The following is a 17,583-nucleotide window of genomic DNA, read 5'->3' as shown; positions in this document are numbered from 1 at the left end:
CTCTCCTACATGGGTATGCTTGCATTACCCCCTCCATTTTTTGGTGCAACTCTACCTATTAAAGCTATTGGTAATGCATTGGGTCAATTTGTTAAAGTGGGCCCTAATACTAGTTTCTTCTCTCGTACCTCGTACACAAGTATTTCAGTGGATTTAGACCTTTCTAAAACAATTCATACTAAGATCTCCTCGAAGGTGGGTGACATGACATGGAAATAGATTCTAGACTATGAGAGGATTCCTTTTTGGTGCAAACATTATTTTTCTATAGGATATTTAGCGTCTTCTTTCCCCATGATTTCATCAATACTCTTCTCCAGCCTTGTGGAAGGACATTGATTGGTAACATCTCATAGTTTTTCAAATGCTTCTAATTTTGGGCTAGAGTCATTAGTATATTTAGTGCCCCCCTCTCTTATGGGCTTGTCTGTCCTAGTGGTTGAGGCTCTTCTTCTTACTCCTCTTACAGATCATTCAATGGGTATCTCTAATTATGAACTCATTTTGCTTGTGGTTCCTAATTCCTTTTCTCTAAGCCATCAAATTCCTTCACCAAACTTGGTGACTCACCTTTGTGACTCATCTACTACATCGAATGGTTCCTCCAACACTGTCACATTAGATCATCCTAATAAAGATTCCTCCTAATGGGCTATGGTCCATCACAAGAAGTGTCAATCTCTTATTGCTTAGAAAAATCATGTTGTTCCACTAGGGCCATTATTGGGCCCCAAATTAGGTTTTTAATAGCTTCTTGTTTCCTTATGTTGGTTTGTCTAGTTTATAGCTATTCCCTTGTTTGCAGTTGTACTCTAAATAAGGATGAAGATTTGTTGTTCTTGGTTGGTTTCCATGATCTAGTTATTTCATTGTTTGGTTAGTTTTCTTGTTCTCCAAGCCTCTCGGTTGACTTTGTAATTGGTAGGGGCCCTTCCCCACTTACTCTAATAGAAAAATTTGTGTCCCATTTTTCATAGAAAAAATGAGCAACAATAATCTAACATTTTAGCTTGAATCACTAGAAAGTGACATATACGTGTAGAATTTGAAATTGATGCAAATTAATGAAATGTATATATAAATGTAGTTTTCTATAAAATTAGCATTATAATTTAGTTGCTAAAAATTGAAGTTAAAAGGACCTTCACTTTCTAATAGTAATTTTTTGTTTAAGTTTTTTTTCATGTTTATACTAGAAACACATGATTGAATAGAAACAATATATCCAAAATAGAATGTCTCTGTTGGTGAGTGGATTATGATGAATTTATGATAGGTGTTAGGAATATGTTATTTTTATTCTATGATCATCTTTTGATTTCAAATCTGGATTTTAACTAAGGATTTGAGTATCAAATTCTAGGTGGTTTAAGCTCATGATTTCCTAATTACCATTTAATGATTACATGAATTTCTTCTCTTATCTACTGGATGATTGAGATGCAGGTTTGATAATTTTAATTAGTTGGTATTATTTTTCTACCACAATATCTCTAGATGTATATGTTAGTATAATCTCTTATGAAAGATTTAACTAGAATTTTTATTATAACTCACTTTGTCTTGTTGATATAATAATTTGTTTGATATTTGAAAATTTATTTTTCTTAAAATTGTTTTCCTAGAATATATTCTTTGTTATGGTTATATATATTAGAACTTAAACATGTAGTGCATAACCTTTCTGGAGCCTTATCCCTTTCCTTGCTCTTTTCCTATCTTCATCCACCAATAATAATTAATCTTAAAAATCTACTAAGTGGATCCCCAATGTAATCTCTTGTCCAAGGATGTTCATTCCAAGTATCTTGGTCCTATAATCCTTAGTAATTTATTTAGGGGTGGTGAATTTTTTCTTTGTGTTGTGGTAGTGTGGTTTTTCTTCTTCTATAGATTTTTGAACTTTGCAAGACTTGTGTACTCCTCCACTAGGTTTTGGCCTAGAACAATGACCCAAAACTTCTCATTTCCCCGCTCTCCTTTCTTTGTCAATGGGCCTAGAACCTTAGTACCCAATCCCTTGGTTCCAAGTCCATTCAAAATTCCATCCTTATGCGTTCTCTCCACTTCCTTTCACAAACCAAAATTAACCAATAAAACAAGTCACATGGCTTGCATAATGCCTCATCTTTAAGAAAGCCTCAATAAAGAGGCGAACAAGAAAATCGGCCTGCAAAATAGTTATTCGTTGATCACTCCAAGAAAGCTTCCTTTCCAAGATTCAATTTCTCTCTTCTACGCTATCAGTAGAAGATGAAAAGGGTTGTAACAAGGAAGATATGGCTAGACAAGGACAAAACCAGCAATCAAACATATCACAGATCAAAACAATTTATGTCAAGGATTTAGTGGAAACAAAATGGCCTTGAAGACGTAGCCAATAAAGGGCATGATGCGATCTCATTTTTAATGCATAGTCTATGTCTTGTGCTCATGTTGGATGCCCAAAAAAAGGGTGGCGCCAACTTTAAATGCAACGTCTTATATTCTTAGTGCCATTAAATATTTAATTGGCTAGGAAAAATCAATGAAATATGAATGTTACGAGTGACATAAAGACACAAAAATGATTAAATCAGTAGCATCTTGTATTCCTTTGATTTTTAGTTAGTGAATAAGTAATGGTTGTTTATTGTTGCCAATAGTTTCTCAAGTTGTTTGTGATCAAAATGTTTAAACAAAATTAAGTTAATAAATAATCTAATAAATAGAAATGTTTAATAATTAAGCCTATAGGCTTTCTGTGGGGGCATTTATGTCCGGAAAATTGTCAGTATCTCAGAAATTTTTTTAAGACAGGAACAACAAAATGTGTTAACGGTGAGATGTGAGTTGTGAAATGCGAGTTACGAGGTATTAGAACTTATTTTACATCAATCAAACAGTGAGATGCGAGTTGTGAAATGCGAGTTATGAGTTATTAAATCTTATTTTACATCAATCAAACGAGTTACGAGGTATTAATTATGGGGAAAGCAGTTGATGCACGGATAAATGTGCTCCCCAAAAATTTGTCGGATAGGCAAGCTCCTGCTAGATTTGGCTATGCTTTGAAATACTTGCAAATTGCAATTTGCATAATGCGATAAATGTAGTGTGTTTTGTGTCAAGTTGTAAGCAGTACGTTTTATGTGAATTTGTCAAGCAAATTAATTTGTCAGTGTGGCGAGTTTGCTTCAACATTGATGGCTCATGCATCAAACATTGATATGCTTTGTTGTAGTGTTGGGTTTCTTCATCTAACCAGCTCGATCCAAAGAAGGTTTTCTGGCAAGAGAATTATATTGTTGTGTTTGGTGCGGCGTGGTTGCTTTCTTGGCACAACAAATCTGATTGTTCTCGCTCCTTTAAGAATCACAATTACAAAAAAGTTGTCTATGTATTGTGTGCTCCTATTCATTCTTCAGTCCAGACAATAGAAACGGGTCATAATCGGGTATTTTCCCTTCATTTTGTATGCTTTGTGGTTTCTTTCACAACATTTTTTGGATGCTTAGGTTGATGGCAGCTACGGAAAATAGGAAACATATATCATAGCAGAGGGGTTTGCAGTTTAAAAGGTCTTTATTTACTTATTATGGGCTTTTCCTTTAAAGTCTAGTTTCTTTGAGTTGGGTGTGCAACAGGTTTAATATTTGCTTGCCTGCATTTTGGTAGTTGTATATTATATTGTGATTGCCATCTCCGTGTTTAATAAATTATAGAATTGTGCATAAGGGTGAAGAATGGTATTGCTACGTTTTTAACTTCCTTCGTTGATAAATCTACAAGAGTTGTGGCCTGCAAATGTCGGCTTTCTTTCTTTATGATAGATTCCATCGATAGCTCTTCCCAGTCTGGGTAAGGGCAGTAAGGTAATGGACACCACCAAATAGCTTTCAACCCTACGAATTGGCTCTTCTACTGGCCCACATCATCACCTTTAATTTATCAGGGCCACCCACCTCTTCGAATGAATCGATGAAGAGAGGGACGACTTGTGAAGTAGAGGATGGCTTCCTCGCTTCTGCCTACCTTGTCAAGTATGAATTGGCCCTCCCTCTATTCAATAATGCCGATAGGGGCCCTTTCTCATCATTGTTTCTTCTAATCATATTGAAACGCCTCTCCAAAAATGTGAACCAACGTTAAAAAAACCTTTGACACTGAAACCCCATTTCTGTATTTGTTTTCAAATCTCTCCATATTTGATTGTTGCGACCCATTGTAAAATGCCCTATTCTTTATTGTCCATCTCAATAAATGACTGGGAAATTTAATCATCTTTATTGAATTTTATTCCAATGGCCCGTTGTATATTTGTAGTTGGACCCTGGCTCCACTACTCCTTGCATTCGAGTTGATTTTTATGGGTAAAGAACAACTACGTTTTGACAGTTCCCTTCAGTTAGCCTGCTACTGCATAGCATCTACTTTGCAATTTTCACCAACTAGGCAGATTTAGAAACTAAAGAACCAACTTCCCTAATAGTTTTGTATTCATTGCCTCTTTCTTTACTTAACAGCTAGATTTTAAAACTGAAGAATCAACTTAACTCATAATTTTGTGTCTCTTGCCTTCACTTGTTTTCCCGCTTTTCTTGGTTGTGACCCCTTCTGTTGGGCCTAGAAGGCGAATTTTAAAACTGAACAACTAGGTCTACTGATAGTTTTGTGTTTATTGCCAAGCGTCTTTGGATGAAGTAGACGGAGTTTAAAACTAAGAACCACCTTGGTTGGTAAGCTTGTATTTTTTACCTTTATTTTTTTCTCAAGTAGGCAGATTTAAAAATTAAAAAAATACCTTGGTTGATTATTTTGTATTTGTTACCTCTTTTTTGGGCCAACTAAGCGGATTTAAAAAATTAAACAACCATCTTGCCTAATAGTTTTGTGCTTGTTACAAAGTTAAAAAATAAGAACCAACTTAGTTGATAAGTTTGTGTTTTTTACCTCTGAATTTTTGTGAAGTAGGCAGATTTAAAAATTATAAAACTTAACAACCATCTTGCCTGATCCTTTTGTCCTTGTTATTTGCTTTTCTAATTGACAGATAATGAAAAGAACACTTGTGGTTTACTTTCTATATGGCCAGTTAACCGCTGATGCATCATTCTAATTTTCTTTGAATTTATCGTATTGATTGATTTTCCCTACCACTTGCTGCCAAAAAAAGACAGCCTAGCCATAATTGAACAAAAAATGCTTTCGTTGAAATCATTTCTTAGCAAAACACAGGATTATGAGCTGCCCTGAACCTTTACTTTTGATTTTATATTTCATAATGTTTATAAAACAATGACAAAATATTAATCTAGATATAGATACATTTCGTGGCCTCTCCTAACATTATCCTCCTCGTCTCAAAATAGCAAAATATGTGTGTGTGTGTGTGTGTGTGTGTGTGTGTGTGTGTGTGTGTGTATTTATGTATACGTATATATAAATATATCTATTTGTGTTTGTATATGCTTATGCATATATCCATATATACATACATGCTTGTCCATCTATATATCCATGTACATACATACATATCTATATATATGTATATGTGTATATATACATACATATTTATGTTTCTACATAGAGATACATATGGATTTCTATGTCTATGCATGCAGCTATATAGCTTTATGCTTATGCATATATCCATATATACATACATGCTTGTGCATCTATATATCCATGTACATACATACATATCTATGTATATGTATATGTATATATATATACATACATATTTATGATTTTACATACAGATGCATATGGATTTCTATGTCTGTGCATGCAGATATATAGCTTTATATATATATATATATATATATCAGCTTTAGTGGGGGCATTTATACCCAAAAAAATGTCCTTGTTCTAGTTTTTTTTCCCCCTTACGGTGAACAACAAAATTTGTTAGCGGTGACCTTAACAAAATGTAACTTGCAAGGCTCATGAGTAATAAAAAAAATGCGGTTAAAGCAGTGGATGCACGGAAAAATGTGCTACCTAAAAATACCTCACGTCCATACTCTAATTAAATGTAGTCCACTTCTTCATGGGCATTTGATTTTCTCTCAGTTACCTGCTCCCACAAAGAAAGACATCATTCCATTTCCCCGATTTATTAAATTGTGCTGAGTTGTAAGTAGTAAATTCTATGTGAATTTCCAGCGAAATTAATTTCCCATTATTCTTGAGCTGGCTTGAACATTGATGGGTCATGCGTTGAATATTGATACAATTAGCCCTCCCTATACTTCAACTTTGCTCGTTGCTCTATTTATCTTTCATAGGTAAAATGTATTCCTTTGGAATTGTGGGTTTCAAATTGATTTTTTAAGGTAAGATTAAATGTTCACAACTTCACACCAATTAGAATATGTCAAAGCTATGAGTCTTTTTTCAAAATGTTACTGAAGAAGCAACTTAACTCATAATTTGTGTCTGTTGTCTCTAGCTGTCTTTACACTTTTTCCAATTATGACCCCTTTTCTTCGGCCTAGTAGGCAAAATTTAAAACTGAAGAACTAGCTCAACTAAAAGTTTTGTATTTACTGCAAAGCTTATTTGGGTCAACTAGGCGGAGTTAAAAACTAAGAAGCAACTTAGCTGATAGGTTTATATTTTTCACCTCTCTTTTTTTGTCAAGAAGGCAGATTTTAAAATTAAAAAACCACCTTGGCTGATAATTTTGTGTTTGTTACCTCTTTTTGGGTCTGCCTATAATTTTGTATTTTGTTACCTTGGAAAAATAGGAAACAAATCTTTGAATTTCTTGGGCAGTCAAAGTTTGCATGTATAATTTGCATGTATATTAATCTCAATATTTATGAATGTTTGTTTTTTATGTTGCACTTTACTTTGAAGGATTTATTTGAATATGCTATTCAACCTTTCTTTGTGTTGTTTATTGTTCTATAGATGTTGTTTTCTCTAACAAAAGATCCCTTCCTCCAATTGTGAATAGCAGTAAGCACTATGTCATCTTCTACCAGCTCTCCTACTCCATCACAACAGCCTCCCCCAGATACTTCGGTACGATAATCCATTCTATGTTGTTGCAAATTTAAAGATATGAGCATTCTTTTTGGTGTTTTAGCAACACAAAAAACATCAATTGTATACATGTTTCGCTGCATCCACATAGTTGTCATCATTCCCATGTTTCATAGTCTGGACATATATTCTATCCATCCATTGGCAAAAAAAAATAATCTCACAAACACATTGACTTTTAGAAATATACAAAGACACATTCTTTTATTCAAAACTGCTCCACCATCTTCTAATATGGCTCGCATTCTATTATGTCGTTGCATGAATAGATATATAGAATGGCAGCAATATATATATATATATATATATATATCTCACCAAACAGAGTTTTCTTTTATCGTATCTACATTTCTGCTATGAAACTTCCCTCGTCTATATATTCAGCCTTGTTGTCCTCTCCTTGTAAGGACTTGACGATCACCTCGAGTTTACCCCATGTGCAATCCATTCTATGAATGTTGGAGATGATATCCCTTTACCATCGTTGCAGCTCTAGTCATTTGAAAAAATGGCTGGTGATCCTAATGACAATGACAGATACAAAATAGTCCCATCTGATGGCACGTATATGCAGTTAGTCATTTTGCCACCCAAGTATGCTGACTTATTACATGCAGAGACGTTGAAGATAGGTTCTATTGTTTTGTTGACAAACTATGCTTGTCGATATGTTTGGAACACAAGGTAGCTTCTATAGTCTTTTTTCCTCATTTATGTGAACCTATTTCTATGCAATTTACAAACATATTTCTTGCAATTGAGCAAACCTCCTTCTCCCTTTTACAGGACCATCATTATATTCACTCTAGATGTGAAAAAATGAATTGTGATTTGGTTGGAAAACATAGATACCTCTTTAAAGAACAAGAAGAGCAAATGTGGTGTCGAGAAACCCCGCCCTCTACTAAACGTGCTCTTAAATTCGATGTATATTTGCCTTCTCCACAAAAGGCTCCCTCTAAAAGTTTGAACCCTTATCAAAATAATTAGAGCATAAAAGGTTGGGTAACAAATAAGAGGAAAATGTATCAATATAATACGCCAAAATGCAATGGCCAAGTTTTTAGTTTCGACATTATAGACGAAGAGGGTTGTGAAATTAGAATTACTTCCTTTGATGAAATAGCAGAATTGCACTATCATCGAGTTGAAAAAGGAGCTTCATATGTTGTTTCCAAAGGTTATGTAAAAGATGCAAACACAGTATACAATAAGATTAATAGCCACCTTGAGATTATCTTAACTGAAACTTCAGTTTTGAAGCGTTGTGCCCCTAATACTGTTGAGACAGAAAAAAAAAAAAAAAAAAACTCACTTCACCCCTATTAATGAAGTTCTCACCAGTACCAAAAATACTTTGGTTGATGTTATTGGTGTTGTTGTCAATGTTAGAGAGATTTCAGTAATTCATAGAAAGGATGGCTCTACTATAAACAAAAGAATAGTAAAAATAAATGATATGTCAACTTTGACAATAGATGTTAACCTTTGGGGACTGCCATCAGAACAGTTAGGCAATGACTTGAAGAGTATGCATGCATCTGGAACATTTGTCATCCTTGCTATTCAAAATGCAAGAGTTGGTTATTTCAATGGAAAAGTTATTAATATTTCAGCCTCAACAACTTTTGAAATTAACTCCCATTCCTGAAGCAAACCCTCTCCATTTAAGAGGCCCTGCATAGTAATGACTTGATCCACACTCTTTGGCTGTGCATGATAAAAATAGCCAATATCAGAGAATATCAATTGCATCCATCCTACAACGTCTTAGCATTGTCCTAGAAATCATTGAGACTACTATTACCGTTGTCTTGCGATTCATAAGGGAAGACCAGTTTTATTATATAGCTTGCCCATTACAGTTCAATAGTAAAGAATGTAAAAAGAAATGTACTAAAATAGCTGACAATTTGTGGCTCTGCCCTAGGTGTCAAACACAATTCCCTGAATGTAATTACAAATACCTCCTACAAATGAAATGACAAGGTCAAACAGGCACTGTTTGGGCTAATGCATTTGATGAGGCTGGCACAGAACTCTTGGCTCTGTCTACAAAGGAACTATACATGCTGCAATATGACTTGACAACCGAAAAAACACCTTGCAGCATACTTAATAAAGCTATGTTCAACCACTATAGCTTGACAGTTTTGGTGTCTACTGACACATACAACTCTGAGCGTAGAATAAAAGTAACAATCAACAAACTACAAAGGCTTGATTTTGAACCTGAGTGCAGCTATCTACTTGCAGAGATTGCCAGAATGGGTGTAGCCGCATGACTCTATACTGCAAGGAAAAAAAATAGGCTTCCCCTTTGACTAAGTACACTGTATGAAGCTCATATTTTTCTGCATTTACAAACAATTTGACAATATTTTGTTCCTCCAAACTTGATCGCAGTTGTTTCAAACATTGAACTGCTACATATAACCACATATTTCTATTGTGTTGTTTTGCATTTTGAGATGGTTTTCTTAAACCTTTAACTAATATCTATTTCTGCCAATGAAGGCTACTCGTTGCTGTGGCTGCTTTTGTTCACAACCTCTTTTTCTATGCATGCTTTTATTTTGACAATCCTCCACATCAAAAAACACTTTATGTCAATATTAATAACATTCCATTTTCGTACCCACATATACACATGGCCTTTCTTGTTGTTTGCATATTTACAAAATTACATTTGGAATAGTACCTCAAGATGTCTACATTGTTTTAAGACTCTCTTTGAATACATATAAATGTGCATCTCCTTTTTATACTATTACAACTGCAATTCTGACTACAGTTTTATGCCTTGTTTTTTATTGTTACATAATAAAATTAAAGTTGAGGTTAGCACAGTACAAGTTTGTCCAAATATTTCTCTTTGTATATATATGAATGTATTTGTCTGCCTGTATATCTATCTCATTCTATGTGTGCCTAAGTATATGTCCATATGTGTATACATAGATTAATATGTCTTCCCATATATATCTATTTGCCTGTGCACATATGTAACTGGATATTATATCATTTTGCGCATATATGTATGGATGTATCTATGTGTGCGTATATAAACACCCACAATTTAAAGTTTCCACCCTGCAACCTGTTCACTTTCTGCTTGCAAAAAAATAAAATTACTAGTTTTCTTTGAAGATGATTCAATTAAATACACATAGGCTCATTTTCCAATAACTTACTTTTGCTTCTCTTCATATGCATGTGTAGTAAAGTCCACTGTTATACCTAACTAAACATTATTCTTTCCAATTACGCTTCATTCATTCCCCTTGTTTAAAATTTCATTCAAACAACACTAGAAACATTTGACACCTTTATATTTCAGCATCTCTATACATAAACATATCTCCACAATTTTAATCACAAAGTGCATGTTTATGGATTTTCTTTTCTATTCAGACTGCAAATCTATGTACGCTTTCTTACCACCTCTTCCATATTTACATAGAAAAATTAAAGTTCAAATCATGGAAATATTGCCTTCTTCAAATTAATCTTTATACATATACATTTATTTGTTTACATACACACAAACACAAACGTGGATCTGAGTATATATGCATATACATATATATGTATCTGTATATACACATATGTAAGTATATACTCCTCTAAACTACATATATGTATCTATTTATCTATTTGTGTGTGTGTGTGTGTGTGTGTGTGTGTGTGTGTGTGTGTAGGTATATGTGCATGTGTGTTTATGCATTTACATAGACACACTCCTCTATCTATGTATGTCTATATCCACATATGTGGCTTTACACATTTTTTAACTACATATATATCTATATACATAAATATGCTACAATCCACTTCATGTTCAATCGACGGAGGAGGGTGGAGAACCATTGGAAGGGAATTGGGGTTCTATCGATTCAAGCATCTTCGCTGCCTTTCACACTTTTTGAACAACATATTTCTGCCATAATACACTTTTGTTATATTCTACCTTGCCAGCATAGTTCGCAGGTCTTCTATATTGTAAACCTTTGTTAGATTATATGTTACCAGAATCGTTGATAGGACTTCTGAATGGAAGAGGCCATGATAGGATTAACTATCATTAATCCAGTTTCCCCATTGTCTAAAATGCTTCCTACAATTACTATTTTTCCTTCGTCTTTGTTTTACTTGGTCAACCATAACGGTAAGTATTATTTTCATGCAGCTTTCATCTCACAAAGGCCTCTCTTTACTGGAATTAGTCTTCCACTAAAAGGTTCTTACATGAATTTCAGAGACTCAAATTCACCCCTCCAATTATGGTCCAACAATTTTACCTTTACAATGATTGTTCATGCACATTTACATTCTACTTGCATTCTTTCATCTACGTTCTGAAATTGCATCTGTGTTATTTCACATTGGGTTAGAATTTAAAGCAACTTGTGAACTACAACTTTATTGCATTGTTATAGAATCTTTCCAAATAAAAAACAAGAATGGTTGCAAATTACTCAATTATAACTTTGTTATATTGTAATAAGTTCTTCGAAAATTAACTTCCCTATGAAATAGTGAATTACTAATTTAGTGCAGACATATAGGATTTTTGAAAAAAACTAGAAATTAAAAACATGGTTGTCCACATCTATGTTTGTTATCATCTCTTTTCAACTTATTGGTTCTAACATGACCTCTTGCCCTCCCATAGGTTGTTGGTATTCTTTGCGTGCCTGATAGATTTTGTCTTCATATTTACATTTGCTTAAGGAATTAACATCTAAGCTATGTGTTTTCGCCAATTTTTTTTTCCTTTTCTTGTTATTTAACTTTGTTAATCTATATCTTAGATTAGTTACTCTTTTCAAATATTTGTTACTCTATATCCTACTTTCCCACCTTTATGTGATTCTTTCGGTTTTTATCTAATCACCCCATTCCACTGTTCACTGAGGCATTAATGTATTTGTTTTATGTCCATAATAATAGCCATGCTGCCTGTATTCTACAATGTCCTTTGTTAAATTAATGTTGTTCCTTTATAATGGTTGTTATCATGACCTGCCCGTCAAATGGCATTAGATTGGCATTCTAAATTGCATATATGCTACCTTCTTGAAAGAAATCTTTATACATATGCATCTACTCTTTGCGTACACACACACACACACATATATGCATGTTAGTGTATATACATATACATATATATGTTAAGATATTTATCTATCTACATATGCACATATGTAAGTATATATTGTTCTAAACTACATATATATATATATATATATATATATATATATATATATATATATAGGAATATATGCATGTGTGTATGTGCATATACATATATATGCTCCTCTGTCTATGTATTTACATATGCACACATGTAACAATATACAATTTTGAACTACATATATATCTATATACATAAATAAGTATGTACATATTTCCTTGCATTCATCTAAACAACCACATTTATATGTACCCTTGCATAAATGCACTGCGCCATTTAAATGCACCCTTGCATACCATTTCTATACATATAAGTATGCAACCACACCCATATACACCCTTGCCCAAACACGCTTGACCAAGGTGTACCCCTTATCATTAGGCCATTCATAAAATAGAATTCCCTTCATCTTCAATCGACGGAAGAGGGTGGAGAACCATTGGAAGGGAATTGGGGTTCTACCGATTGAAGACTCTTCACTTCATTTCAAATTCTTGCATCACAAATACACTTCCAACCAAATGTGCCAATGCACTCCAAACAAATTGGGAAGCTCTTGTGTCTCTATCCTCCACTAAACTAGTTGTTGATAATAACAAACACTTTGATTGTTCAATTCATTTATTTGCAACAAATGCATCAGCCAAACACCACAATACTAAAATGTTAAAACAATTGCACTTACCTGTTGCACTATGTCTTGCCCAACTTCCAAGGCAAACTAACATTGTATATGATAATGATGAACAACTCCCTTCAGAAATACCCCTCTCCCTCAATGAACAAGTAATGTTAATTGCTAATCTATGGATACAAGCTGGCTTGGTCAATGGCTCATTTGGACAAATCAAATCCATTGTCTATGATACAAATTCTATACCTCTTGACTTGCCAAAGTACGTGGTTGTTGAGTTCAAAAATTATACTAGACCTCATTGGGACAATCCAAATCTTAAATTTGTACCTATACCACCTATTACTCAAGGGTCGTACTCAGCTCCCTCTTGCAATGGCTTGGGCTCATACTATTCACAAATCCCAAGGCCTCACTTTGGACAAAGCAACAATAGATATTGGAAAGACTGAAAAACAGGGACTGACCTTCACTGCAATCTCACGAGTGAAATCACTTCAAGATCTAAGAATAGACCCACCTTTCACTTTTGAAAGGTACTCAAAATTACAAAGCAATGTTTATACAACTATCATGAAGGAAGAAGAAAACAAATTGGTCACTCTCTCCAATCAGATGTCTACATCACCCCCCAATCATCCGCTCTAATCAGCAACAACATCAGGTATGCCACTCCACACTTTCACTTCTACTCCTCCCTTTCCCTTTTAAATTTTACTTCTTCATTTTTACTATACATGTGATAAATAACGTTGCTTATTTTCTTGCAAGGTCCATTTTAACTATTCTGCCACTACATGTTGTTCATACATACACCCCCATTAAAGGCTTTTCTTCCTACAACCTGCAATTTCTACACACAACAATGTTCAACGTTTGCCTCACGTTATTAGGTATACCAGCACTTTTGTATGTTGCCATCTCTTTGCATGCTACTTTCACATTTAATGATTCCACTGTCCACTTTCCCCATAACGTCTCTAAAAAAGGTATAGCTATTCTGGTTGACACTCCATTAAATGATTTTTAGTTTACTCTTGTTTTCAACTGTAAGAAATAGTTTAATACAAAATGTTCATGATTACTTTTACCTCCACTGGGTAACTACGTTGCGACATTATACTCCTCGTCTGCCACTCCTTTTGGTTGGAGCAAAATTAGGTATGTAAAGTTTTCAACTTTTTTCATTATGAAGATGTTGTACCAATTATTCTAATCTCTCCAAAAACTGCAAGTATATTCCTTACTGTTTTATTCCAATCCAGCCAATTTCTCTCTAACCTTCTACAATGTCTAATTGATGATCTTTAACCTCGTCTATTTGCTATTAGAGAGAGGAGCTAAAGAGACAGATTCAAGTTGTTTCACATATACAATGCAACTCAAAAACACACTAGATAATGGGATTCAAACCTTTATCATCACTAATCTTCTTGTATTCATTTATTTGGTTACTGGCTACCCACTGTTCCCAATTCAGGCTGCCTTTTACCTGCTCAATTTCAAATAACTGCACTGTCTGTTTAGAATCAATGTTATTCTAATAATGCAGCGCTTCTACATCACTAATTTTCTATTTTTTTAAAAATTTTAAACTTATCTTTGATGTAGGAATCAAGGTTCTAATTCAACCACCAATGTAGAAGGAAAATAAAAAGCAACAAACATGTCCAAGCTCTTCAATTTTGTAAGTATATAACTCCCTAATTAAGGTTTACCCTCAAACAAAGTATCTACTACAACATATGTTGTTCCTACAAATTAACTCTTACCAGGCTGTGTTGTTTAAATTGCATAGTTAGATTACTTGCATTGTTTTTCTTTTCTGCTTATAAAAATTGGCATTGCACAATCCACAAAACAATCACTTTAATATATGCTCTTATTTTGTTACTCAACATTTTCGATAATTTCCTCCCTTGAAAGGTTTTACTGTTTGAACTGTATAGCTGGAGCAACTAACCTCACCATATCCATGTGCTTTCCTTTTCACAATTGCATTATCAAAACTTGCAAACATTCATTCATCGATAGGTTATGTTATTCATTAAGTCTATACTACACTATCAACTTCAACATAGTCAGAAATTACCTATTGTGTTTTACCAAAAACTACTTCATTATTCTATACGACATTTATCTCATCATTTCATAACACAAAAAACTTCATTTCAAAATGATGACATTTTCTTGTTATAGATTTAATTTGATTTGGTGGTTAATCTTCTTCATTACTGTGCATATTATGGATAAATATATTTACTTTCAAAGAATTTTAATACTGTATTTATTTTTTGTGAAGTCTCGCACAAGCTGTAGAAAATCTACATTTAGAAAAAATAACCAGCTGCATGCTCCTCTAACAGCTTATGTTTCTATATGCGTATTCACTAAATTAAAAAATGCTCTATATTAACAAGTTTTTTCCTCCCATACAGGTTCAAAGTTCAACCATCATGACCACGAGAAAGCAGACTTCCAGCACCCATTCCTCATCGCATACAAATGAAAGGTAACACCAACCTTTCCTCTCTCTTTGGACTTTGTACTTTCAATAATTTACCCCGTATATTGTTTTCCTTTACACACCAAACAAATCTTCTACCTTTAACTTAAATATTTCTCCACCGTACTCACTTCACACTATCTCTTCCACACACTATAAAACAATTTTTTGCACACTTTGGCTCACTTCATTTTGTTTCCTCCCCCTGGAGGATGTAATCTTCACATATCATTAGCTTCTTCTTGATGATTACACATCATATGCTTCGCTCCTCATAAGTGCTTCAAAATATAGTTGACACCTTCTTGTAAAGATTTACAAAATACAATTCAAATCATCGCCAACAATAATATTCAAAATTTTTGTTCATAGTTCAATTTGACTCGCTATAATATTCAATGTCATCTCCACTTCTGCATTCTCTTTCCTCATTTTAATTGTTCCACTCTTTTTCCCTCCGCAGTTTGTAAATTCCTCTCCAATTTGAGCCTCGCCTATCGGTGACCTGTTGCAGGCACTTCTCCTGCAACTGCTAGTATTTAATAGATAGAAATGTTTACAAGGCATATCCGAAAACTATTCTTGTAGGTATATTTACAAGCAGATTTTCTCTCCAAATTAGTGGCATAAGGATTGGATTTAAGATGGTAGGCGGATGAACTCTCTTCTGAGAAATCTAACAGAATTTAACTGGGTTTTTATTTGAAGATAGATCCCCAGACTCCTCTTCCCCTGCCAAAGTCAGACACTACAAGGAGTAGTACTTCCCGCCACTGCAATTATTGAATGCAAATTTCAAAATTACCAAGAATACTAAGGGTGCACAACCAAACTCATGCAACAGGTTTCTCCTATTTTGAAAATTGATTTTGAATTTAAGAACCGTTGAGTAGATTCTAACGACTATCTACATTTAACCTAACTATGCCGCCAACTCATCCTTCACATGGACGTGGACCTACTCAATGTGGAGTTGGCGGTTGAGGTCACATTGTACCCGACCAAATTAACTATGGTATGCGACATTCTAGCTAGCACTTGATACATGTCAGAAAATCTAGAGAGATCCAAGATTGATCAACTTTTCTCACTCCCTCTTAGATCATTTAGAGGAAAGGACCCAGTAGTTGTGCACCCTAACTTTGCGCTTCTCAAAATTCTATTTGGAAATTTCAAATCACTCCAATTTTTTTACAACAACTTACTTGGCATGTCCACTGCTTATAACTAAGGTTTCAAGGCCACATCATCAAATATGATGCCACATCAACATGCTTTTTGTCAAGGTGTCCAAAACAACCCCCCAAAACAGTGAGACCAATAGGCGTGCAAAAGACACACCAATAGTTGTGCAGCTGATATGGAATCACCTGATTGGTTACTTTTTACAATATTAATACATTTCTTAACAACTATTGGTACATTTCCTAACAACTGTTGGTACATTTTTTAACAAAAATTGATATTTTTTGTTTCAAACAATAGATTTTATTTGTTCAATTTTTGGAACAAAATGTATCAACAACCCTCACAACAATTGATACATGCTCAACTACTGAATCCTTTCCCCTAGCGGTGTTTTGACATCATGTCCTCGTCCAACTTTAAGTTGATAAAAACTTTGCAAAAATTTGCTTTCAAATGGCATAGGGCTACATCGATCTTGATGGCTTTGATAATTCTCCAGCTTTTATTATATTAGTCAGGCAGAATTAATGAAAAGAGTACGACTGGCAATTAGGCAGTCTCCCAAGATCTCAAACAATCTAAGTTCGTTCTTCTTGAAGCTCCAAAAGATTAACTGCATCCAGCTACAAGGCATTAACATCGGCCACTTGGCATAGAATTTAGTCGAAGCTACTTCAAACTGACAGGCAGTTTATCTTCAGGAATAATGCTATTAATGTAGGTAGACATCGGGGGTGATGGTTGGTATTAATGAGGGCAGTCACGTCAAATTTGTAATCCAATTTGGCCCACCTTTCATTTCATCTTTCATTTTCTGCCTTGTCCAAGCTTTTTCATTTTCAGAGGTCTGGTTTTTTGGTCCTGGGAGAGCGAAAATAGACTCTCGCGTTGGAAAGTTGACAATGGCCAGCTCCTCAAAATTTATGGTTAGGGCATTTTCGGATCTATTCTCCTATTTTGATGTAGATACTCTGGTCTCTCTAGCCCAGGTCCTAACAGACAATCAACCTTGAAAGAAATCACAGA

This window comes from Cryptomeria japonica, chromosome 9 (assembly GCF_030272615.1).
Source record: "Cryptomeria japonica chromosome 9, Sugi_1.0, whole genome shotgun sequence".
Lineage (NCBI taxonomy): Eukaryota > Viridiplantae > Streptophyta > Pinopsida > Cupressales > Cupressaceae > Cryptomeria > Cryptomeria japonica.
This window is presented reverse-complemented; position numbering follows the sequence as displayed.